The sequence below is a fragment of the Pseudophryne corroboree genome, unplaced genomic scaffold (assembly GCF_028390025.1).
Source record: "Pseudophryne corroboree isolate aPseCor3 unplaced genomic scaffold, aPseCor3.hap2 scaffold_1903, whole genome shotgun sequence".
Classification (NCBI taxonomy): Eukaryota; Metazoa; Chordata; class Amphibia; order Anura; family Myobatrachidae; genus Pseudophryne; species Pseudophryne corroboree.
The window spans coordinates 1-22,919 of record NW_026968541.1 but is presented as its reverse complement, the minus strand read 5'-3'; the positions used below and the strand labels follow the sequence as shown (position 1 = coordinate 22,919).

The 22,919-nt window shown below is 42.4% G+C and overlaps 13 non-coding genes and 2 pseudogenes across 13 annotated transcripts; 2 read left to right on the top strand and 13 right to left on the bottom strand.

Moving 5' to 3' along the window:
• Positions 1–6,099: 6,099 nt before the first annotated feature.
• TRNAN-AUU (transfer RNA asparagine (anticodon AUU)) lies at positions 6,100–6,173 on the bottom strand. Its single transcript has one exon. It is a non-coding gene; the product is annotated as a tRNA-Asn (tRNA).
• Positions 6,174–13,369: 7,196 nt separating this feature from the next.
• LOC135003768 (U1 spliceosomal RNA) lies at positions 13,370–13,533 on the top strand. Its single transcript, XR_010204665.1, has one exon. It is a non-coding gene; the product is annotated as a U1 spliceosomal RNA (small nuclear RNA).
• Positions 13,534–13,685: 152 nt separating this feature from the next.
• Positions 13,686–13,827, top strand: LOC135003778 (U1 spliceosomal RNA; annotated as a pseudogene).
• A 2,611-nt stretch (positions 13,828–16,438) lies between these two features.
• LOC135003776 (U1 spliceosomal RNA) lies at positions 16,439–16,580 on the bottom strand (annotated as a pseudogene).
• Positions 16,581–16,732: 152 nt separating this feature from the next.
• Positions 16,733–16,896, bottom strand: LOC135003777 (U1 spliceosomal RNA). The gene has a single exon (XR_010204672.1). It is a non-coding gene; the product is annotated as a U1 spliceosomal RNA (small nuclear RNA).
• A 662-nt stretch (positions 16,897–17,558) lies between these two features.
• On the bottom strand, positions 17,559–17,721 carry LOC135003772 (U1 spliceosomal RNA). Its single transcript, XR_010204669.1, has one exon. It is a non-coding gene; the product is annotated as a U1 spliceosomal RNA (small nuclear RNA).
• A 152-nt stretch (positions 17,722–17,873) lies between these two features.
• Positions 17,874–18,037, bottom strand: LOC135003781 (U1 spliceosomal RNA). Its single transcript, XR_010204675.1, has one exon. It is a non-coding gene; the product is annotated as a U1 spliceosomal RNA (small nuclear RNA).
• Positions 18,038–18,708: 671 nt separating this feature from the next.
• LOC135003771 (U1 spliceosomal RNA) lies at positions 18,709–18,871 on the bottom strand. Its single transcript, XR_010204668.1, has one exon. It is a non-coding gene; the product is annotated as a U1 spliceosomal RNA (small nuclear RNA).
• Positions 18,872–19,023: 152 nt separating this feature from the next.
• On the bottom strand, positions 19,024–19,187 carry LOC135003767 (U1 spliceosomal RNA). Its single transcript, XR_010204664.1, has one exon. It is a non-coding gene; the product is annotated as a U1 spliceosomal RNA (small nuclear RNA).
• A 671-nt stretch (positions 19,188–19,858) lies between these two features.
• Positions 19,859–20,021, bottom strand: LOC135003774 (U1 spliceosomal RNA). Its single transcript, XR_010204671.1, has one exon. It is a non-coding gene; the product is annotated as a U1 spliceosomal RNA (small nuclear RNA).
• A 152-nt stretch (positions 20,022–20,173) lies between these two features.
• LOC135003780 (U1 spliceosomal RNA) lies at positions 20,174–20,337 on the bottom strand. The gene has a single exon (XR_010204674.1). It is a non-coding gene; the product is annotated as a U1 spliceosomal RNA (small nuclear RNA).
• A 671-nt stretch (positions 20,338–21,008) lies between these two features.
• Positions 21,009–21,171, bottom strand: LOC135003770 (U1 spliceosomal RNA). Its single transcript, XR_010204667.1, has one exon. It is a non-coding gene; the product is annotated as a U1 spliceosomal RNA (small nuclear RNA).
• Positions 21,172–21,323: 152 nt separating this feature from the next.
• LOC135003782 (U1 spliceosomal RNA) lies at positions 21,324–21,487 on the bottom strand. The gene has a single exon (XR_010204676.1). It is a non-coding gene; the product is annotated as a U1 spliceosomal RNA (small nuclear RNA).
• A 671-nt stretch (positions 21,488–22,158) lies between these two features.
• Positions 22,159–22,321, bottom strand: LOC135003779 (U1 spliceosomal RNA). The gene has a single exon (XR_010204673.1). It is a non-coding gene; the product is annotated as a U1 spliceosomal RNA (small nuclear RNA).
• Positions 22,322–22,473: 152 nt separating this feature from the next.
• On the bottom strand, positions 22,474–22,637 carry LOC135003766 (U1 spliceosomal RNA). The gene has a single exon (XR_010204663.1). It is a non-coding gene; the product is annotated as a U1 spliceosomal RNA (small nuclear RNA).
• Between the last annotated feature and the right edge of the window lie 282 nt (positions 22,638–22,919).

The following is a 22,919-nucleotide window of genomic DNA, read 5'->3' as shown; positions in this document are numbered from 1 at the left end:
TGTTAGCATAAAAATAAAGCCAGAAAATGAAGAGCTGTTTAATCACGCAATTTGATTTTTTTGCCAGCATATTTCTTTTTCTCTGCAACCCACTGCTAAATTGTGCTTCCTAGCTGTTTTTATAAAATCACTGAATCAAATCTAACTCTGATTACATCAGAGAAGGCCAGGTACCCTACACCATAACAGGGGGTATGAAATTTGACTTGTCTACTTAAAGATCACCAAAATCTGAATACAAGGTCAATTACGTCCCTGGGTGGGATTGAACCACCAACCTTTTGGTTAATAGCCGTACACACTAACTGATTGCGCCACAGAGACACTTTCCAAAAGTACATACTGACAAATACTAATAAGCATTCATCTAAAACGTTTCCTAGAAAAACTTAAAAAAGTCAATAATCTGGAGAGTTTTTGTAAGATGTTTCTTCTATCAACCAACGAAGAAACACATTGGTACTTTCCAATGATGAGTGAGTGCTTCAGGATCTCTTGCACTTATATGTGCAGCAGAGTACAGCAATGGAAGCATGCTGGGCCCATAACCCAGAGGTAGGCAGATTGAAACTATCCTCTGCTATATGCATTTTTTTGTTTGTTAATTAAAGTAATCCAAAACTGGGATTGATATTTTGGCTCTTTTATTTTTACTTAAAGTACAATAACTTTTACCATTTTAATTTGTTTTAATAGTATATTGACAGTATTGTTTTCTTTCAAAAATCCACTTAATTTTCTTTACCCTATTATTAAAATGGTAATTGACAAAAACAAACTACATTGTCACCAGAAGAGCAATACAAAATGTACAAGTGATATATTAAAATCATCTTTCCAGCTTGAATTTCAATGATGCATTGGGGCAACGATTTTGTGAGAAACATCTTCACCCTTAAATAAAGATTTTCTTAATTCCTTACCTGTGTGCTAATTAGATATCACCTTGTTTTCACATTAAACAGACTTCCACATGAGAAAGCAGCAAGGATGCAGTGGCGTTAATGTTTCCTGGTGTCAACCTGTATTATTTCAGTAGACATTGAAATGAGGATGCATCTTGCTGCCTTTCCAATGAAGCAAGTTTAATTTAGTAATAGGTGAAAAACCATCCTTACAAAGGTGTTAATCAGAGACTTGGCTTTGTGGAAACTTTTCAGAGAACAAATTTGTTAGCATAAAAATAAAGCCAGAAAATAAAGAGCTGTTTAATCACTCAATTGGATTTTTCTGCCAGCATATTTCTTTTCTCTGCAACCCACTGCTAAATTGTGCTTCCTAGCTGTTTTTATAAAATCACTGAATCAAATCTAACTCTGATTAAATCAGAGAAGGCCAGGTACCCTACACCATAACAGGGGGTTTGAAATTTTGACTTGTCTACTTAAAGATCACCAAAATCTGATAACAAGGTCAATTAGGTCTCTGGGTGGGATTGAACCACCAACCTTTTGGTTAGTAGCCATACATACTAACTGATTGCGCCACAGAGACACTTTCTGAAAGTACATACTGACAAATGCTAATAAGCATTCATCTAAAACGTTTCCTAGAAAAACTTAAAAAAGTCAATAATCTAGAGAGTTTTTGTAAGATGTTTCTTCTATCAACCAACGAAGAAACACATTGGTACTTTCCCATGATGAGTGAGTGCTTCAGGATCTCTTGCACTTATATGTGCAGCAGAGTACAGCAATGGAAGCATGCTGGGCCCATAACCCAGAGGTAGGCAGATTGAAACTATCCTCTGCTATATGCATTTTTTTGTTTGTTAATTAAAGTAATCCAAAACTGGGATTGATATTTTGGCTCTTTTATTTTTACTTAAAGTACAATAACTTTTACCATTTTAATTTGTTTTAATAGTATATTGACAGTATTGTTTTCTTTCAAAAATCCACTTAATTTTCTTTACCCTATTATTAAAATGGTAATTGACAAAAACAAACTACATTGTCACCAGAAGAGCAATACAAAATGTACAAGTGATATATTAAAATCATATTTCCAGCTTGAATTTCAATGATGCATTGGGGCAACGATTTTGTGAGAAACATCTTCACCCTTAAATAAAGATTTTCTTAATTCCTTACCTGTGTGCTAATTAGATATCACCTTGTTTTCACATTAAACAGACTTCCACATGAGAAAGCAGCAAGGATGCAGTGGCGTTAATGTTTCCTGGTGTCAACCTGTATTATTTCAGTAGACATTGAAATGAGGATGCATCTTGCTGCCTTTCCAATGAAGCAAGTTTAATTTAGTAATAGGTGAAAAACCATCCCTACAAAGGTGTTAATCAGAGACTTGGCTTTGTGGACACTTTTCAGAGAACAAATTTGTTAGCATAAAAATAAAGCCAGAAAATGAAGAGCTGTTTAATCACGCAATTTGATTTTTTTGCCAGCATATTTCTTTTTCTCTGCAACCCACTGCTAAATTGTGCTTCCTAGCTGTTTTTATAAAATCACTGAATCAAATCTAACTCTGATTACATCAGAGAAGGCCAGGTACCCTACACCATAACAGGGGGTTTGAAATTTTGACTTGTCTACTTAAAGATCACCAAAATCTGATAACAATGTCAATTAGGTCTCTGGGTGGGATTGAACCACCAACATTTTGGTTAGTAGCCGTACATACTAACTGATTGCGCCACAGAGACACTTTCTGAAAGTACATACTGACAAATGCTAATAAGCATTCATCTAAAACGTTTCCTAGAAAAACTTAAAAAAGTCAATAATCTAGAGAGTTTTTGTAAGATGTTTCTTCTATCAACCAACGAAGAAACACATTGGTACTTTCCCATGATGAGTGAGTGCTTCAGGATCTCTTGCACTTATATGTGCAGCAGAGTACAGCAAAGGAAGCATGCTGGGCCCATAACCCAGAGGTAGGCAGATTGAAACTATCCTCTGCTATATGCATTTTTTTGTTTGTTAATTAAAGTAATCCAAAACTGGGATTGATATTTTGGCTCTTTTATTTTTACTTAAAGTACAATAACTTTTACCATTTTAATTTGTTTTAATAGTATATTGACAGTATTGTTTTCTTTCAAAAATCCACTTAATTTTCTTTACCCTATTATTAAAATGGTAATTGACAAAAACAAACTACATTGTCACCAGAAGAGCAATACAAAATGTACAAGTGATATATTAAAATCATATTTCCAGCTTGAATTTCAATGATGCATTGGGGCAACGATTTTGTGAGAAACATCTTCACCCTTAAATAAAGATTTTCTTAATTCCTTACCTGTGTGCTAATTAGATATCACCTTGTTTTCATATTAAACAGACTTCCACATGAGAAAGCAGCAAGGATGCAGTGGCGTTAATGTTTCCTGGTGTCAACTTGTATTATTTCAGTAGACATTGAAATGAGGATGCATCTTGCTGCCTTTCCAATGAAGCAAGTTTAATTTAGTAATAGGTGAAAAACCATCCTTACAAAGGTGTTAATCAGAGACTTGGCTTTGTGGACACTTTTCAGAGAACAAATTTGTTAGCATAAAAATAAAGCCAGAAAATGAAGAGCTGTTTAATCACTCAATTGGATTTTTCTGCCAGCATATTTTTTTTCTCTGCAACCCACTGCTAAATTGTGCTTCCTAGCTGTTTTTTATAAAATCACTGAATCAAATCTAACTCTGATTACATCAGAGAAGGCCAGGTACCCTACACCATAAGAGGGGGCTTGAAATTTTGACTTGTCTACTTAAATATCACCAAAATCTGATCACAAGGTCAATTACGTCCCTGGGTAGGATTTAACCACCAACCTTTTGGTTAATAGCCGTACACACTAACCAATTGCGCCACAGAGACACTTTGCAAAAAGTACATACTGACAAAGGCTAATAAGCATTCATCTAGAACGTTTCCTAGAAAAACTTTAAAAAGTCAATAATCTGGAGAGTTTTTGTAAGATGTTTCTTCCATCAACCAACGAAGAAACACATTGGTACTTTCCCATGATGAGTGAGTGCTTCAGGATCTCTTGCACTTACATGTGCAGCAGAGTACAGCAACGGAAGCATGCTGGGCCCATAACCCAGAGGTAGGCAGATTGAAACTATCCTCTGCTATATGCAATTTTTTTTGTTAATTAAAGTAATTCAAAACTGGGATTGATATTTTGGCTCTTTTATTTTTACTTAAAGTACAATAACTTTTACCATTTTAATTTGTTTTAATAGTATATTGACAGTATTGTTTTCTTTCAAAAATCCACTTAATTTTCTTTACCCTATTATTAAAATGGTAATTGACAAAAACAAACTACATTGTCACCAGAAGAGCAATACAAAATGTACAAGTGATATATTAAAATCATCTTTCCAGCTTGAATTTCAATGATGCATTGGGGCAACGATTTTGTGAGAAACATCTTCACCCTTAAATAAAGATTTTCTTAATTCCTTACCTGTGTGCTAATTAGATATCACCTTGTTTTCGCATTAAACAGACTTCAACATGAGAAAGCAGCAAGGATGCAGTGGCGTTAATGTTTCCTGGTGTCAACCTGTATTATTTCAGTAGACATTGAAATGAGGATGCATCTTGCTGCCTTTCCAATGAAACAAGTTTAATTTAGTAATAGGTGAAAAACCATCCTTACAAAGGTGTTAATCAGAGACTTGGCTTTGTGGACACTTTTCAGAGAACAAATTTGTTAGCATAAAAATAAAGCCAGAAAATGAAGAGCTGTTTAATCACTCAATTGGATTTTTCTGCCAGCATATTTTTTTTCTCTGCAACCCACTGCTAAATTGTGCTTCCTAGCTGTTTTTATAAAATCACTGAATCAAATCTAACTCTGATTACATCAGGGAAGGCCAGGTACCCACACCATAACAGGGGGTTTGAAATTTTGACTTGTCGACTTAAATATCACCAAAATCTGATCACAAGGTCAATTACGTCCCTGGGTGGGATTGAACCACCAACCTTTTGGTTAATAGCCGAACACACTAACCGATTGCGCCACAGAGACACTTTGCAAAAAGTACATACTGACAAAGGCTAATAAGCATTCATCTAGAACTTTTCCTAGAAAAACTTTAAAAAGTCAATAATCTGGAGAGTTTTTGTAAAATGTTTCTTCCATCAACCAACGAAGAAACACATTGGTACTTTCCCATGATGAGTGAGTGCTTCAGGATCTCTTGCACTTACATGTGCAGCAGAGTACAGCAACGGAAGCATGCTGGGCCCATAACCCAGAGGTAGGCAGATTGAAACTATCCTCTGCTATATGCAATTTTTTTTTGTTAATTAAAGTAATTCAAAACTGGGATTGATATTTTGGCTCTTTTATTTTTACTTAAAGTACAATAACTTTTACCATTTTAATTTGTTTTAATAGTATATTGACAGTATTGTTTTCTTTCAAAAATCCACTTAATTTTCTTTACCCTATTATTAAAATGGTAATTGACAAAAACAAACTACATTGTCACCAGAAGAGCAATACAAAATGTACAAGTGATATATTAAAATCATCTTTCCAGCTTGAATTTCAATGATGCATTGGGGCAACGATTTTGTGAGAAACATCTTCACCCTTAAATAAAGATTTTCTTAATTCCTTACCTGTGTGCTAATTAGATATCACCTTGTTTTCGCATTAAACAGACTTCAACATGAGAAAGCAGCAAGGATGCAGTGGCGTTAATGTTTCCTGGTGTCAACCTGTATTATTTCAGTAGACATTGAAATGAGGATGCATCTTGCTGCCTTTCCAATGAAACAAGTTTAATTTAGTAATAGGTGAAAAACCATCCTTACAAAGGTGTTAATCAGAGACTTGGCTTTGTGGACACTTTTCAGAGAACAAATTTGTTAGCATAAAAATAAAGCCAGAAAATGAAGAGCTGTTTAATCACTCAATTGGATTTTTCTGCCAGCATATTTTTTTTCTCTGCAACCCACTGCTAAATTGTGCTTCCTAGCTGTTTTTATAAAATCACTGAATCAAATCTAACTCTGATTACATCAGGGAAGGCCAGGTACCCACACCATAACAGGGGGTTTGAAATTTTGACTTGTCGACTTAAATATCACCAAAATCTGATCACAAGGTCAATTACGTCCCTGGGTGGGATTGAACCACCAACCTTTTGGTTAATAGCCAAACACACTAACCGATTGCGCCACAGAGACACTTTGCAAAAAGTACATACTGACAAAGGCTAATAAGCATTCATCTAGAACGTTTCCTAGAAAAACTTAAAAAAGTCAATAATCTGGAGAGTTTTTGTAAAATGTTTCTTCCATCAACCAACGAAGAAACACATTGGTACTTTCCCATGATGAGTGAGTGCTTCAGGATCTCTTGCACTTACATGTGCAGCAGAGTACTGCAATGGAAGCATGCTGGGCCGATAACCCAGAGGTAGGCAGATAGAAACTATCCTCTGCTATATGCATTTTTTTTTAATTAAAGTAATCCAAAATTGGGATTGATATTTTAGCTCTTTTATTTTTACTTAAAGTACAATAACTTTTACCATTTTAATTTGTTTAATAGTATATTGACAGTATTGTTTTCTTTCAAAAATCCACTTAATTTTCTTTACCCTATTATTAAAATGGTAATTGACAAAAACAAACTACATTGTCACCAGAAGAGCAATACAAAATGTACAAGTGATATATTAAAATCATCTTTCCAGGTTGAATTTCAATGATGCATTGGGGCAACGATTTTGTGAGAAACATCTTCACCCTTAAATAAAGATTTTCTTAATTCCTTACCTGTGTGCTAATTAGATATCACCTTGTTTTCACATTAAACAGACTTCCACATGAGAAAGCAGCAAGGATGCAGTGGCGTTAATGTTTCCTGGTGTCAACCTGTATTATTTCAGTAGACATTGAAATGAGGATGCATCTTGCTGCCTTTCCAATGAAGCAAGTTTAATTTAGTAATAGGTGAAAAACCATCCTTACAAAGGTGTTAATCAGAGACTTGGCTTTGTGGACACTTTTCAGAGAACAAATTTGTTAGCATAAAAATAAAGCCAGAAAATGAAGAGCTGTTTAATCACTCAATTGGATTTTTCTGCCAGCATATTTTTTTTCTCTGCAACCCACTGCTAAATTGTGCTTCCTAGCTGTTTTTATAAAATCACGGAATCAGATCTAACTCTGATTACATCAGGGAAGGCCAGCTACCCACACCATAACAGGGGGTTTGAAATTTTGACTTGTCGACTTAAATATCACCAAAATCTGATCACAAGGTCAATTACGTCCCTGGGTGGGATTGAACTACCAACCTTTTGGTTAATAGCCGAACACACTAACCGATTGCGCCACAGATACACTTTGCAAAAAGTACGTACTGACAAAGGCTAATAAGCATTCATCTAGAACGTTTCCTAGAAAAACTTTAAAAAGTCAATAATCTGGAGAGTTTTTGTAAGATGTTTCTTCCATCAACCAACGAAGAAACACATTGGTACTTTCCCATGATGAGTGAGTGCTTCAGGATCTCTTGCACTTACATGTGCAGCAGAGTACTGCAATGGAAGCATGCTGGGCCCATAACCCAGAGGTAGGTAGATTGAAACTATCCTTTGCTATATGCATTTTTTTTGTTAATTAAAGTAATCCAAAACTGGGATTGATATTTTTGCTCTTTTATTTTTACTTAAAGTACAATAACTTTTACAATTTTAATTTGTTTTAATAGTATATTGACAGTATTGTTTTATTTCAAAAATCCACTTAATTTTCTTTACCCTATTATTAAAATGGTAATTGACAAAAACAAACTACATTGTCACCAGAAGAGCAATACAAAATGTACAAGTGATATATTAAAATCATCTTTCCAGGTTGAATTTCAATGATGCATTGGGGCAACGATTTTGTGAGAAACATCTTCACCCTTAAATAAAGATTTTCTTAATTCCTTACCTGTGTGCTAATTAGATATCACCTTGTTTTCACATTAAACAGACTTCCACATGAGAAAGCAGCAAGGATGCAGTGGCGTTAATGTTTCCTGGTGTCAACCTGTATTATTTCAGTAGATATTGAAATGACGATGCATCTTGCTGCCTTTCCAATGAAGCTGATTGCGCCACAGAGACACTTTGCAAACGTATGTTCTGACAAACGCTAATAAGCATTCATCTAGAACGTTTCCTAGAAAAACTTTAAAAGTCAATAATCTGGAGAGTTTTTGTAAGATGTTTCTTCCATCAATCAACGAAGAAACACATTGGTACTTTCCCATGATGAGTGAGTGCTTCAGGATTTCTTGCACTTACATGTGCAGCAGAGTACTGCAATGAAAGCATTCTGGGCCCATAACCCAGAGGTAGGCAGATTGAAACTATCCTCTGCTATATGCATACTATATTATTGCATACTATGCAATAATGTTTCAATTTGCATTACCCAGCAGAATTAGCTTTGCATATATAGATATAGTGCAGCAGAATATATTGGTGGTTGTAGTCAATTGTAATTACCTGTAGGTGACAAGAAGAGAAGAAACGTAAATTCACAATCGACATCAGCTGAAGATAAATTGATACTGATTGAACGCTGCTGTTATGTGTCAATTTTATCACGCTTTGATAAAAATGCACGCTTAGATCAATAAATGCACAGCCAAATGGCTTTGCACAGCCTACACCATTGGACTTAAGTAGAAGACTATTACAAGTGAAACCAATAATTGAAATCTGTAACCACCCCCCACCCCCTCAAATGCCAGGCAATAAATTACCTTAAAAACAACAACCAGGCATTCCACAAAGATTAAACTGGGTCTATATCATTCAAAACTTTAAAAAAGTACTTCAAAATCACATACTATGCAATAATGTTTCAATTTGCATTACCCAGCAGAATTAGCATTGCATATATAGATATAGTGCAGCAGAATATAATGGTGGTTGTAGTCAATTGTAATTACTCAGCAGAATTAGCTTTGCATATATAGATATAGTGCAGCAGAATATATTGGTGGTTGTAGTCAATTGTAATTACCCAGCAGAATTAGCTTGCATATATAGATATAGTGCAGCAGAATATATTGGTGGTTGTATTCAATTGTAATTACCCAGCAGAATTAGCTTTGCATATATATAGTGCAGCAGAATATATTGGTGGTTGTAGTCAATTGTAATTACCCAGCAGCAGCTCTACTGCACTCAACATCACCAGTGCTCACAATATATATAATGCTATATACTATGCCATAGTGGTGCTTACTATATAACACCTCCTACTGCGTTCCCCCTGGCAATGAGCATGACACCCAGAGAGTGAAACCCCTGGCAATGAGCATGACACCCAGCACGTGAAACTCTTGGCATTGAGCAGTTTTTGTAAAAGTAATTAGAAGCTTTACTGTAGGGCATAGTGTATCACAGATATTGTGGTGAGTGACATAATATGTTCCAAAGGGCATTAATGTGTGGGGCTTAACATGGTGGAAATGACTGTACTTTTTTCCCTGTGGTGGCCGAGGTCTGTTGGTGCAGGGTCAAGAACTGGGGTGTAAGGTAGTCTTTGCCTGAAAGGCTACGCCCATTTTATGGAGACCATACCCATTTTTGCGAGGTCACGCCCCCCCATCCCGTCCGGAGCGCTCATGCAAATATAGTTTTTTTTATATATATATATGGGGGAGGGGCACAATTTTTAATGCCAATGGTGGCGGGGGGCACGCATTTTTAAATCTCGCATTTGAAGCCAAATTGTTTAGAAACACCCCTGCAAGAAAATATCTGCAAATCCAATGTTACCATAAGTGTGGCATATACCTGCGCTTGCTCGCGGGGTGAGAACATCTCCCTAATTTAATTCAGCGATATGAATAGAGGTTGTGCAGCAGCCACAGAAAGGGTTAATCTCTGCAGCTTGTCACTAAATTACATTGTGGCAATTTTAGCTGGGAGCTGCAATAATTACTCTAATACATAACACAACCAACACTTCTATATTCACACAATATACTGCATGGTGAATATAGAAGTGGTGCTTGCTAAACAGCACCTCCTACTGCATTCCACATCACCGCTGGTCACACTCATATCAGGCCCATAATGTTGTATACTATGCCATAGTGGTGCTTACTATATAACACCAGGTGCTGTGCAGTGGTCAAAACACACTAACTGGTCCCATGCTGTTGTTGAACTAAAGGCCTATACACACGATGAGATTCGGTCTATGCTAATAGGTTTAAAAAGGTTACATAAAAGCTACTTTGGGGTATATGCAATTCACGGCGAATCGCGGCAAATTATGGCCGTTTTTAAATTCGACACAATTCGACATGTGAATTCCGGCAGGTGGCTGCCGGAATTCACCATATTCAATGAAAAACGGATTCGACAGTCCCGCGGGCGAAAAACGGACAATTTGACGTATTTTGCCGCGAATTAAAAAAACGGGAAAAAACGGAAAAAACACGGAAAAAAAAATGGCGTGGGGTCCCCCCTCCAAAGCATAACCAGCCTCGGGCTCTTCGAGCTGGTCCTGGTTCCAAAAATGCGGGGGGAAAATTGGGCAGGGATCCCCCGTATTTTTAAAACCAGCACCGGGCTCTGCGCCTGGTGCTGGTGCAAAAAATACGGGGGACAAAAAGAGTAGGGGTCCCCCGTATTTTTTACACCAGCATCGGGCTCCACTAGCTGGACAGATAATGCCACAGCCGGGGGTCACTTTTATGCAGTGCCCTGCGGCCGTGGCATTAAATATCCAACTAGTCACCCCTGGCCGGGGTACCCTGGGGGAGTGGGGACCCCTTCAATCAAGGGGTCCCCAGCCACCCAAGGGCAAGGGGTGAAGCCCGAGGCTGTCCCCCCCATCCAATGGCTGCGGATGGGAGGCTGATAGCCTAGAGTAAAATGACAAGAATATTGTTTTTTCCAGAAGAACTACAAGTCCCAGCAAGCCTCCCCCGCATACTGGTACTTGGAGAACCACAAGTACCAGCATGCGGGAGAAAAACGGGCCCGCTGGTACCTGTAGTTCTACTGGGGAAAAAATACCCAAATAAAAACAGGACACAGACACCGTGACAGTAAAACTTTATTACACACTGCCGACACATTCATACTTACCTATGTTGACACGCCGACTGCCACGGTCTCCGACGATCCGAGGGTACCTGTGAAAAAAATTATACTCACCTTCCAGCGTCCAGAGGTACATCCACGTCCAGAGATACATCCACGTACTTGGCAAAAAAAGAAAACGGACACACGGACCACCGGACTGAAAGGGGTCCCATGCTGACACATGAGACCCCTTACCCCGAATGCCGGGACACCACGTGACTCCTGTCACTGAAGTCCCTTCAGCCAATCAGGAAGCGCTACTTCCGTGGCGCTCACCTGATTGGCTGTGCGCTGTCTGTGCTGTGACAGCGCATCGCACAGCTCCGTCCATTATATTCAATGGTGGGAACTTAGCGGCTAGCGGTGAGGTCACCCGCCGGTCAGCGGCTGACCGCGGGTAACCCCACCGCTGACGGCAAAGTTCCCACCATTGAAACTAATGGACCGAGCTGTGCGATGCGCTGTCACAGCACAGACAGCGCACAGCCAATCAGGTGAGCGCCACGGAAGTAGGCGGCGGCTTAGCGTGTGTAACTCTGCTAAATTCGCCTTGCGACCGATCAACTCGGAATGAGGGCCTATATTTCTTTATATAATGGACACCTCAGTTTCTATTCATTCATGTCCTGCCCCCTACTCTGTCAGACCCCTTCCCCTCTACTTTTCTGACCCCAAACGCCACTCATTCTTGTTGAGTGCTGGTGGGCCCATTCAGAATTTTGCTATGGGGACCACAAAGGTCTAGTTACGTCACTGGGCAGGGTTATAGAGGAGGCGGTGCAAGGCATCCTGGGAACAGTCAAAGCTTTAGCCTGTTGGTGCCTTGGATCAAGATCCAACTCTACACCCCTATGTTAGTGTAGTGCCTTTTGGGGTTAAGGTTTTACAGAAAGTTACAGGTTTTTTTAATTTAGTAAAATATGCCCCATTTTAAAGATAGGGCATTTAAATTTGTTGCACCTGTGCAGTACATAGCAGCCTGCAGGGCATGTACAGTGGCTTCATTTGGGTGCACATACATTGCCGGCTCCTGGTCGCAAACTGAAATTATTGTGTGTAAGTGTAATTAGCGGTGTTTATGTCATACAGGGGGGTGGGGGAGGTTTGTGGTTGGTGGGGGGCACGCTGTGTGATTATTATCCTGCATCTATACATACATGCGCTGACACCTGGACATACACTGATGTACCCACACCTAATATCCATACATACACACCCTGACACCTGGACATACACTAACATTCCCACACCTGCATCTATACATACACACGCTGACACCTGGACATACACCAACATACAAGCACCTGCATCTATATATACACGCGCTGACAAATGGACATACACCGACGTACCCACACTTGCATCTATACATACATGCACTGACATCTGGACATACAAGCACCTGCATCTATACATACACGCGCTGACATCTGAACCTACACTGACGTTCCCACACCTGCATCTATACATACACATTCTGACACCTGGACATACACAGACGTACCCTCACCTGTATCTATACATACACGCGTTGACACCTGGACGCACACCGACGTACACACACCTACATCTATATATGCATGGATGCAAATGTGGGTACGTTGTAGCATACCGCTGTGTTTCACCAACCATCACAGCGCTCTCCCCCTGTTTTCTTTCATTACTCACGTGAGTTACATATGAACTTTAACTGCAGTAAATAAGAGGCGTTGGTTACAACTGTTGCTGTTCATCCACAAGAAGGAATTTAATGTATCAATTACAATTGGAAAGTAACGATTTAATTACAACAGCTGTATCCAGGAGGATTTTTTGGACACTTTAATAGACATTCCGTTGTCATCAAGGGCAATATGAAATAGATACTGATTACATTTAGATATGGATAGTGGTGCCTATATATGTTGACTCCATTGTATTTTGTTGAATGTGGGTTTCTTCTGTCTATATATATATTTTTTTAAATAAAGAGCTTGTATATTCTATTTTTTGCGCTCCCTTGATAACAAGTGTGATTATCTTTAAAATTTGGTTTATTATTGGTAGAACAGTACTAACTATGGGAGCAGCATTTTATAATATATGGTAAAAATTAATAGATGTATAAAGATTAAATAAGCAACAAATTGGTGAAATAGATAAGTTTTGATAGGAGCGCTGGGTTCTATATATATATATATATTGACATTTGGTTATATATATGTATAGACTTTATAAATTCTTGACAGAGATGTGCCTGAGCAGCAGCCCTCCCCAGCCCTATCTCAAATCATACTTATTTTGCATAGGAGATACCATGGTCATGAAGATTGTTCTCCCAGGGTGAGGTTCATTCATTGCATTCTGGGTATGCTGATCCCTGTGATTTCCCCAAATGTGGGAAACTGGACTGCATTATTTGTGGTAGTGAGGTACTGTGTTTGTGCTTTCCTCTGGTCAGCTCTGGTAAAAGTCAGATTTCTTTATCTCAGATCTTCCTCTAGCCTTGTTCTTCTTTCGAGAGTTCCCTTGTGCTGCCTCAGTTGGATCTCCTTCACTTGACAGGGGGGTGCCCGAGCAGCGACCCTCCCCAGCTCTAGCCCAACTCCTACTTACCTGCCAGGTGAGATACTATGATCATGAAGGTGCTTCTCCCAGGGCAAGGCTCACCCATTGCACTCTGGGTGTGCTGCTCCTGCGGTTTCCCCAAATGTTGGACACTTGACTGCATAATTTGTGTTTCCCCTGGTCGGCTCTCGTATAATATAGATCTCTTTGTCTCAGGTCTCTCTCCAGCCTAGTTTGCTGTCTGTTTCCACTTCTCTTTTCTTGAGCCACTCCCTTCTATGCCCTTGCTCACTATCCTGACTTCTCCAGTCTGCTTACTTTGTGCCTTCCAACGCACAATACAAACTACAGGTAGTGCTGCAGGGCCCACGCCCTTTTACTTGCCTTACAGAGCAGCTCTGGAGCTGTTACAGTGCCCAGCTGCTGCAAGAAATCAGCTTGAATGCTTCAGGGGCTGGGGCATAGCCAACATGAGCCCCACACCGAAGGAGGGTGGAGGTGTTTAATGTGAACTAGGGGTCATCCAAGCGCCGCAAAAGGCCGCCATGCCCTGCACGCCCCTTTTCTCTTTTCATATGCAGACGAGGGTTGACGCCAACTTTGACCCACTGCTTGGATGACATCACCATATGCAAATCCATCTGCTGCAGGCCTTCCCCCAGGAATGCTTGCACTAGTTGTTGCATTTGGTTTGTTGTTTGGGGGTGCTTCAGTATTAGGCAGCCTTCTGCCCTCCCATGTTCATCTGAAAATATGTGTTCTCCCTGCAGTTGTTGTCCCCAGATGAGAGTTTCCTTATGCTGCCTCAGTCGTTAACCGTGGCTGGATCTTATTGGCACTCGCGGTCGGGATATTCCTCCCTGCCGTGGGGTAGAGACCTCCTTTTGCTCGGTCTCAAATTGCTTTTTCCCCTTCACCGCTGTCTTTACATCAGACGTCCGCCGTGATGTAGCTCGTTCATGAATGGGCTTATATCTCAGCAATCAGAGTGTCTGGTAGTCACCTTCCTTACGCGTTTCTCCGCTGTTATCCAAGAGCGGTTTCGTCAGAGGATACATCAGCAGCCTAGCAGGCTCTTTTTAAAATGCACCGGACCAATAGCATTACTAATTAGTTGATTGGATATATACATGTACTAATTGGATGCATACATGTAATGACTCACATATGGAACAACTTTCTAATTGCAATTGCACATATAAAGGCATTTCATAATATAAAAATAAGCAACATGGTGATTAAAAATAATAATAAAATAAGCAACAAGGTGGTTTAAAAAATAACAGAAAATATATAATCTATATACAGATTAACCTCTAATCTTTCAATCAATACCTCATCTCTATAATCACATACACATAATTCAGAGACCCAGCACTAAGGATCCCCATTTACTTATATAAAACCTTTTAGGGTAACATAAATCCAACACACTACTAAAGCAGCTCTTGTGGCGCAGGGGAAACATCACCTGCACTCTATGCAGCGAGTCCCATGTTCGAATCCAACCCGCTCAGCTTAACATCCATATTATTTATTTACTTTTAATGGGATCATTCTATCAATTCATTTTTACCTTTAATTTTTGTTAATATTATTTCTATATTTCATTATTTTAACCCCTGGAATAATTACATTGCTGCTTAAACAACAAAAAGAATTGAAGAAAGAATAATTATTAAACAGACAATTTAAGGATTCGAAGATTTAAAGATTTAAAGATGTAAAAATTTAAAACAGGGAGGGGGGGGGGGGAGGGAGGGGGGCCTTTTGGGAGAAGGAGGGAAAAAAAATAAAAAAATAAAAAATATATATATATATAGAACCAAGAGAAAGTGTAAAAAGAGGATGGAGGAAGAAATCTGATGTTCATCATTACTAGTGGATTTTACTAAAGAACTTTAAAGGAACACACACAACAGGATTATACAGTTTCATACTAAGAGGAATGCTGTTCCCAAAATAGCTACTTCTAATAATTTTGTTTATTTATTAAACATACAATAAATGGATATTCAATAAATAATATATTAGGTAAATCAATAGATAAAATCTTCAGAGACTGCCAATGTTGTTCAGTTCGATGCTCTCAATCAGACCATCAGGTGTAGGGGTACCCAAAGAAAAAATCCAAAATGCCTCCCTTGTCAAGTAAAGGAGATTCAACTGAGGCAGCACAAGGGAACTCTCATCTGGGGACAACAACTGCAGGGAGAACACATATTTTCAGATGAACATGGGAGGGCAGAAGGCTGCCTAATACTGAAGCACCCCCAAACAACAAACCAAATGCAACAACTAGTACAAGCATTCCTTGGGGAAGGTCTGCAGAAGATGGAATTGCATACGGTGATGTCATCCAAGCAGTGGGCCAAAGTTGGCTGGAACCCTTATCTGCATATGAAAAGAGAAAAGGGGTATGCAGGGCATGGCGGCCTTTTGCTGCGCTTGGATGACCCCTAGTTCACATTAAACACCCCCACCCTCCTTCGGTGTGGGGCTCATGTTGGCCATGCCCCAGCCCCTGAAGCATTCAAGCTGATTTCTTGCAGCAGCTGGGCACTGTAACAGCTCCAGAGCTGCTCTGTAAGGCAACTAAAAGGGTGTGGGCCCTGCAGCACTACCTGTAGTTCGCATTGTGCGTTGGAAGGCACAAAGTAAGCAGACGGGAGAAGTCAGGGTAGTGCGCAAGGGCATAGAAGGGAGCGGCTCAAGAAAAGAGAAGTGGAAACAGTCAGCAAACTAGGCAGGAGAGAGACCTGAGACAAAGAGATCTGAATTATATGAGAGCCGACCAGGGGAAACACAAATTATGCAGTCAAGTTTCCCACATTTGGGGAATTCAAAGGGGCAGCACACCCAGAGTGCAATGGGTGAGCCTTGCCCTGGGAGAAGCACCTACATGATCATAGTATCTCACCTGGCAGGTAAGTAGGAGTTGGGCTAGAGCTGGGGAGGGTCGCTGCTCGGGCACCCCCCTGTCAAGTGAAGGAGATCCAACTGAGGCAGCACAAGGGAACTCTCGAAAGAAGAACAAGGCTAGAGGAAGATCTGAGACAAAGAAATCTGACTTTTACCAGAGCTGACCAGAGGAAAGCACAAACACAGTCCCCCACTACCACAAATAATGCAGTCGAGTTTCCCACATTTGGGGAAATCACAGGGGTCAGCATACCCAGAATGCAATGAATGAACCTCACCCTGGGAGAACAATCTTCATGACCATGGTATCTCCTATGCAAAATAAGTATGATTTGGGATAGGGCTGGGGAGGGCCGCTGCTCAGGCATATCTCTGTCAAGTAAAGGAGATTCAACTGAGGCAGCACAAGGGAACTCTCATCTGGGGACAACAACTGCAGGGAGAATACATATTTTCAAATGAACATGGGAGGGCAGAAGGCTGCCTAATACTGAAGCACCCCCAAACAACAAACCAAATGCAACAACTAGTACAAGCATTCCTGGGGGAAGGTCTGCAGAAGACGGATTTGCATACAGTGATGTCATCCAAGCAGTGGGCCAAAGTTGGCTGGAACCCTCATCTGCATATGAAAAGAGAAAAGGGGTATGCAGGGCATGGCGGCCTTTTGCGGCGCTTGGATGACCCTTAGTTCGCATTAAACACCCCCACCCTCCTTCGGTGTGGGGCTCATGTTGGCAATGCCCCAGCATTCAAGCTGATTTCTTGCAGCAGCTTGGCACTGTAACAGCTCCAGAGCTGCTCTGTAAGGCAAGTAACAGGTTGTGGGCCATGCAGCACTACCTGTAGTTTGCATTGTGCATTGGAAGGCACAAAGTAAGCAGACAGGAGAAGTCAGGATAGTGCACAAGGGTATAGAAGGGAGGGGCTCAAAAAAAAAGAAGTGGAAACAGACAGCAAACTAGGCTGGAGAGAGACCTTAGACAAAGAGATCTGAATTATATGAAAGCCGACCAGTGGAAACACAAATTATGCAGTCAAGTTTCCCACATTTGGGGAAATCACAGGGGCAGCACACCCAGAGTGCAATGGGTGAGCCTTGCCCTGGGAGAAGCACCTTCATGATCATAGTATCTCACCTGGCAGGTAAGTAGGAGTTGGGCTAGAGCTGGGGAGGGTCGCTGCTCGGGCACCCCCCTGTCAAGTGAAGGAGATCCAACTGAGGCAGCACAAGGGAACTCTCGAAAGAAGAACAAGGCTAGAGGAAGATCTGAGACAAAGAAATCTGACTTTTACCAGAGCTGACCAGAGGAAAGCACAAACACAGTCCCCCACTACCACAAATAATGCAGTCGAGTTTCCCACATTTGGGGAAATCACAGGGGTCAGCATACCCAGAATGCAATGAATGAACCTCACCCTGGGAGAACAATTTTCATGACCATGGTATCTCCTATGCAAAATAAGTATGATTTGGGATAGGGCTGGGGAGGGCCGCTGCTCAGGCACATCTCTGTCAAGTAAAGGAGATTCAACTGAGGCAACACAAGGGAACTCTCATCTGGGGACAACAACTGCAGGGAGAACACATATTTTCAAATGAACATGGGAGGGCAGAAGGCTGCCTAATACTGAAGCACCCCCAAACAACAAACCAAATGCAACAACTAGTACAAGCATTCCTGGGGGAAGGTCTGCAGAAGACGGATTTGCATACAGTGATGTCATCCAAGCAGTGGGCCAAAGTTGGCTGGAACCCTCATCTGCATATGAAAAGAGAAAAGGGGTATGCAGGGCATGGCGGCCTTTTGCGGCGCTTGGATGACCCTTAGTTCGCATTAAACACCCCCACCCTCCTTCGGTGTGGGGCTCATGTTGGCAATGCCCCAGCCCCTGAAGCATTCAAGCTGATTTCTTGCAGCATCTGGGCACTGTAACAGCTCCATAGCTGCTCTGTAAGGCAAGTTAAAGGGTGTGGGTCCTGCAGCACTACCTGTAGTTCGCATTGTGCATTGGAAGGCACAAAGTAAGCAGACGGGAGAAGTCAGGATAGTGCGCAAGGGCATAGAAGGGAGCGGCTCAAGAAAAGAGAAGTGGAAACAGACAGCAAACTAGGCTGGAGAGAGACCTGAGACAAAGAGATCTGAATTATACGAGAGCCGACCAGGGGAAACACAAATTATGCAGTCAAGTGTCCCACATTTGGGGAAATCGCAGGAGCAGCACACCCAGAGTGCAATGGGTGAGCCTTGCCCTGGGAGAAGCACCTTCATGATCATAGTATCTCACCTGGCAGGTAAGTAGGAGTTGGGCTATAGCTGGGGAGGGTCGCTGCTCAAGCACCCCTCTGTCAAGTGAAGGAGATCCAACTGAGGCAGCACAAGGGAACTCTCAAAAGAAGAATAAGGCTAGAGGAAGAAATGAGACAAAGAAATCTGACTTTTACCAGAGCTGACCAGAGGAAAGCACAAACACAGTCCCCCACTACTACAAATAATGCAGTCAAGTTTCCCACATTTGGGGAAATCACAGGGGTCAGCATACCCAGAATGCAATGAATGACCCTCACCCTGGGGGAACAATCTTCTTGACCATGGTATCTCCTATGCAAAATAAGTATGATTTGAGATAGGGCTAGGGAGGTCCGCTGCTCAGGCACATCTCTGTCAAGTAAAGGAGATTCAACTGAGGCAGCACAAGGGAACTCTCATCTGGGGACAACAACTGCAGGGAGAACACATATTTTCAGATGAACATGGGAGGGCAGAAGGCTGCCTAATACTGAAGCACCCCCAAACAACAAACCAAATGCAACAACTAGTGCAAGCATTCCTGGGGGAAGGCCTGCAGCAGATTGATTTGCATATGGTAATGCCATCCAAGCAGTGGGTCAAAGTTGGCTTCAACCCTCGTCTGCATATGAAAAGAGAAAAGGTGCGTGCAGGGCATGGCGGCCTTTTGCGGCGCTTGGATGACCCCTAGTTCGCATTAAACACCTCCACCCTCCTTCGGTGTGGGGCTCATGTTGGCTATGCCCCAGCCCCTGAAGCATTCAAGCTGATTTCTTGCAGCAGCTGGGCACTGTAACATCCCCAGAGCTGCTCTGTAAGGCAAGTAAAAGGGTGTGGGCCCTGCAGCACTACCTGTAGTTTGCATTGTGCATTGGAAAGCACAAAGTAAGCAGACGGGAGAAGTCAGGATAGTGCGCAAGGGCATAGAAGGGAGCGGCTCAAGAAAAGAGAAGTGGAAACAGACAGCAAACTAGGCTGGAGAGAGACCTGAGACAAAGAGATCTGAATTATACGAGAGCCGACCAGGGGAAACACAAATTATGCAGTCAAGTTTCCCACATTTGGGGAAATCGCAGGAGCAGCACACCCAGAGTGCAATGGGTGAGCCTTGCACTGGGAGTAGCAACTTCCTGATCATAGTATCTCACCTGGCAGGTAAGTAGGAGTTGGGCTAGAGCTGGGGAGGGTCGCTGCTCGGGCACCCCCCAGTCAAGTGAAGGAGATCCAACTGAGGCAGCACAAGGGAACTCTCGAAAGAAGAACAAGGCTAGAGGAAGATCTGAGACAAAGAAATCTGACTTTTACCAGAGCTGACCAGAGGAAAGCACAAACACAGTCCCCCACTATCACAAATAATGCAGTCGAGTTTCCCACATTTGGGGAAATCACAGGGGTCAGCATACCCAGAATGCAATGAATGAACCTCACCCTGGGAGAACAATCTTCATGACCATGGTATCTCCTATGCAAAATAAGTATGATTTGGGATAGGGCTGGGGAGGGCCGCTGCTCAGGCATATATCTGTCAAGTAAAGAAGATTCAACTGAGGCAGCACAAGGGAACTCTCATCTGGGGACAACAACTGCAGGGAGAACACATATTTTCAAATGAACATGGGAGGGCAGAAGGCTGCCTAATACTGAAGCACCCCCAAACAACAAACCAAATGCAACAACTAGTACAAGCATTCCTGGGGGAAGGTCTGCAGAAGACGGATTTGCATACAGTGATGTCATCCAAGCAGTGGGCCAAAGTTGGCTGGAACCCTCATCTGCATATGAAAAGAGAAAAGGGGTATGCAGGGCATGGCGGCCTTTTGCTGCGCTTGGATGACCCTTAGTTCGCATTAAACACCCCCACCCTCCTTCGGTGTGGGGCTCATGTTGGCAATGCCCCAGCCCCTGAAGCATTCCAGCTGATTTCTTGCAGCAGCTGGGCACTGTAACAGCTCCAGAGCTGCTCTGTAAGGCAACTAAAAGGGTGTGGGCCCTGCAGCACTACCTGTAGTTCGCATTGTGCGTTGGAAGGCACAAAGTAAGCAGACGGGAGAAGTCAGGATAGTGCGCAAGGGCATAGAAGGGAGCGGCTCAAGAAAAGAGAAGTGGAAACAGACAGCAAACTAGGCTGGAGAGAGACCTGAGACAAAGAGATCTGAATTATACGAGAGCCGACCAGAGGAAACACAAATTATGCAGTCAAGTGTCCCACATTTGGGGAAATCGCAGGAGCAGCACACCCAGAGTGCAATGGGTGAGCCTTGCCCTGGGAGAAGCACCTTCCTGATCATAGTATCTCACCTGGCAGGTAAGTAGGAGTTGGGCTAGAGCTGGGGAGGGTCGCTGCTCGGGCACCCCCCTGTCAAGTGAAGGAGATCCAACTGAGGCAGCACAAGGGAACTCTCGAAAGAAGAACAAGGCTAGAGGAAGATCTGAGACAAAGAAATCTGACTTTTACCAGAGCTGACCAGAGGAAAGCACAAACACAGTCCCCCACTACCACAAATAATGCAGTCGAGTTTCCCACATTTGGGGAAATCACAGGGGTCAGCATACCCAGAATGCAATGAATGAACCTCACCCTGGGAGAACAATCTTCATGACCATGGTAACTCCTATGCAAAATAAGTATGATTTGGGATAGGGCTGGGGAGGGCCGCTGCTCAGGCATATCTCTGTCAAGTAAAGGAGATTCAACTGAGGCAGCACAAGGGAACTCTCATCTGGGGACAACAACTGCAGGGAGAACACATATTTTCAAATGAACATGGGAGGGCAGAAGGCTGCCTAATACTGAAGCACCCCCAAACAACAAACCAAATGCAACAACTAGTACAAGCATTCCTGGGGGAAGGTCTGCAGAAGACGGATTTGCATACAGTGATGTCATCCAAGCAGTGGGCCAAAGTTGGCTGGAACCCTCATCTGCATATGAAAAGAGAAAAGGGGTATGCAGGGCATGGCGGCCTTTTGTGGCGCTTGGATGACCCTTAGTTCGCATTAAACACCCCCACCCTCCTTCGGTGTGGGGCTCATGTTGGCAATGCCCCAGCCCCTGAAGCATTCAAGCTGATTTCTTGCAGCAGCTGGGCACTGTAACAGCTCCAGAGCTGCTCTGTAAGGCAAGTAAAAGGGTGTGGGTCCTGCAGCACTACCTGTAGTTCGCATTGTGCATTGGAAGGCACAAAGTAAGCAGACGGGAGAAGTCAGGATAGTGCGCAAGGGCATAGAAGGGAGCGGCTCAAGAAAAGAGAAGTGGAAACAGACAGCAAACTAGGCTGGAGAGAGACCTGAGACAAAGAGATCTGAATTATACGAGAGCCGACCAGGGGAAACACAAATTATGCAGTCAAGTGTCCCACATTTGGGGAAATCGCAGGAGCAGCACACCCAGAGTGCAATGGGTGAGCCTTGCCCTGGGAGAAGCAGCTTCATGATCATAGTATCTAACCTGGCAGGTAAGTAGGAGTTGGGCTATAGCTGGGGAGGGTCGCTGCTCAAGCACCCTTCTGTCAAGTGAAGGAGATCCAACTGAGGCAGCACAAGGGAACTCTCAAAAGAAGAATAAGGCTAGAGGAAGAAATGAGACAAAAAAATCTGACTTTTACCAGAGCTGACCAGAGGAAAGCACAAACACAGTCCCCCACTACTACAAATAATGCAGCCAAGTTTCCCACATTTGGGGAAATCACAGGGGTCAGCATACCCAGAATGCAATGAATGACCCTCACCCTGGGAGAACAATCTTCTTGACCATGGTATCTCCTATGCAAAATAAGTATGATTTGAGATAGGGCTGGGGAGGGCCGCTGCTCAGGCACATCTCTGTCAAGTAAAGGAGATTCAACTGAGGCAGCACAAGGGAACTCTCATCTGGGGACAACAACTGCAGGGAGAACACATATTTTCAGATGAACATGGGAGGGCAGAAGGCTGCCTAATACTGAAGCACCCCCAAACAACAAACCAAATGCAACAACTAGTGCAAGCATTCCTGGGGGAAGGCCTACAGCAGATGGATTTGCATATGGTGATGTCATCCAAGCAGTGGGCCAAAGTTGGCT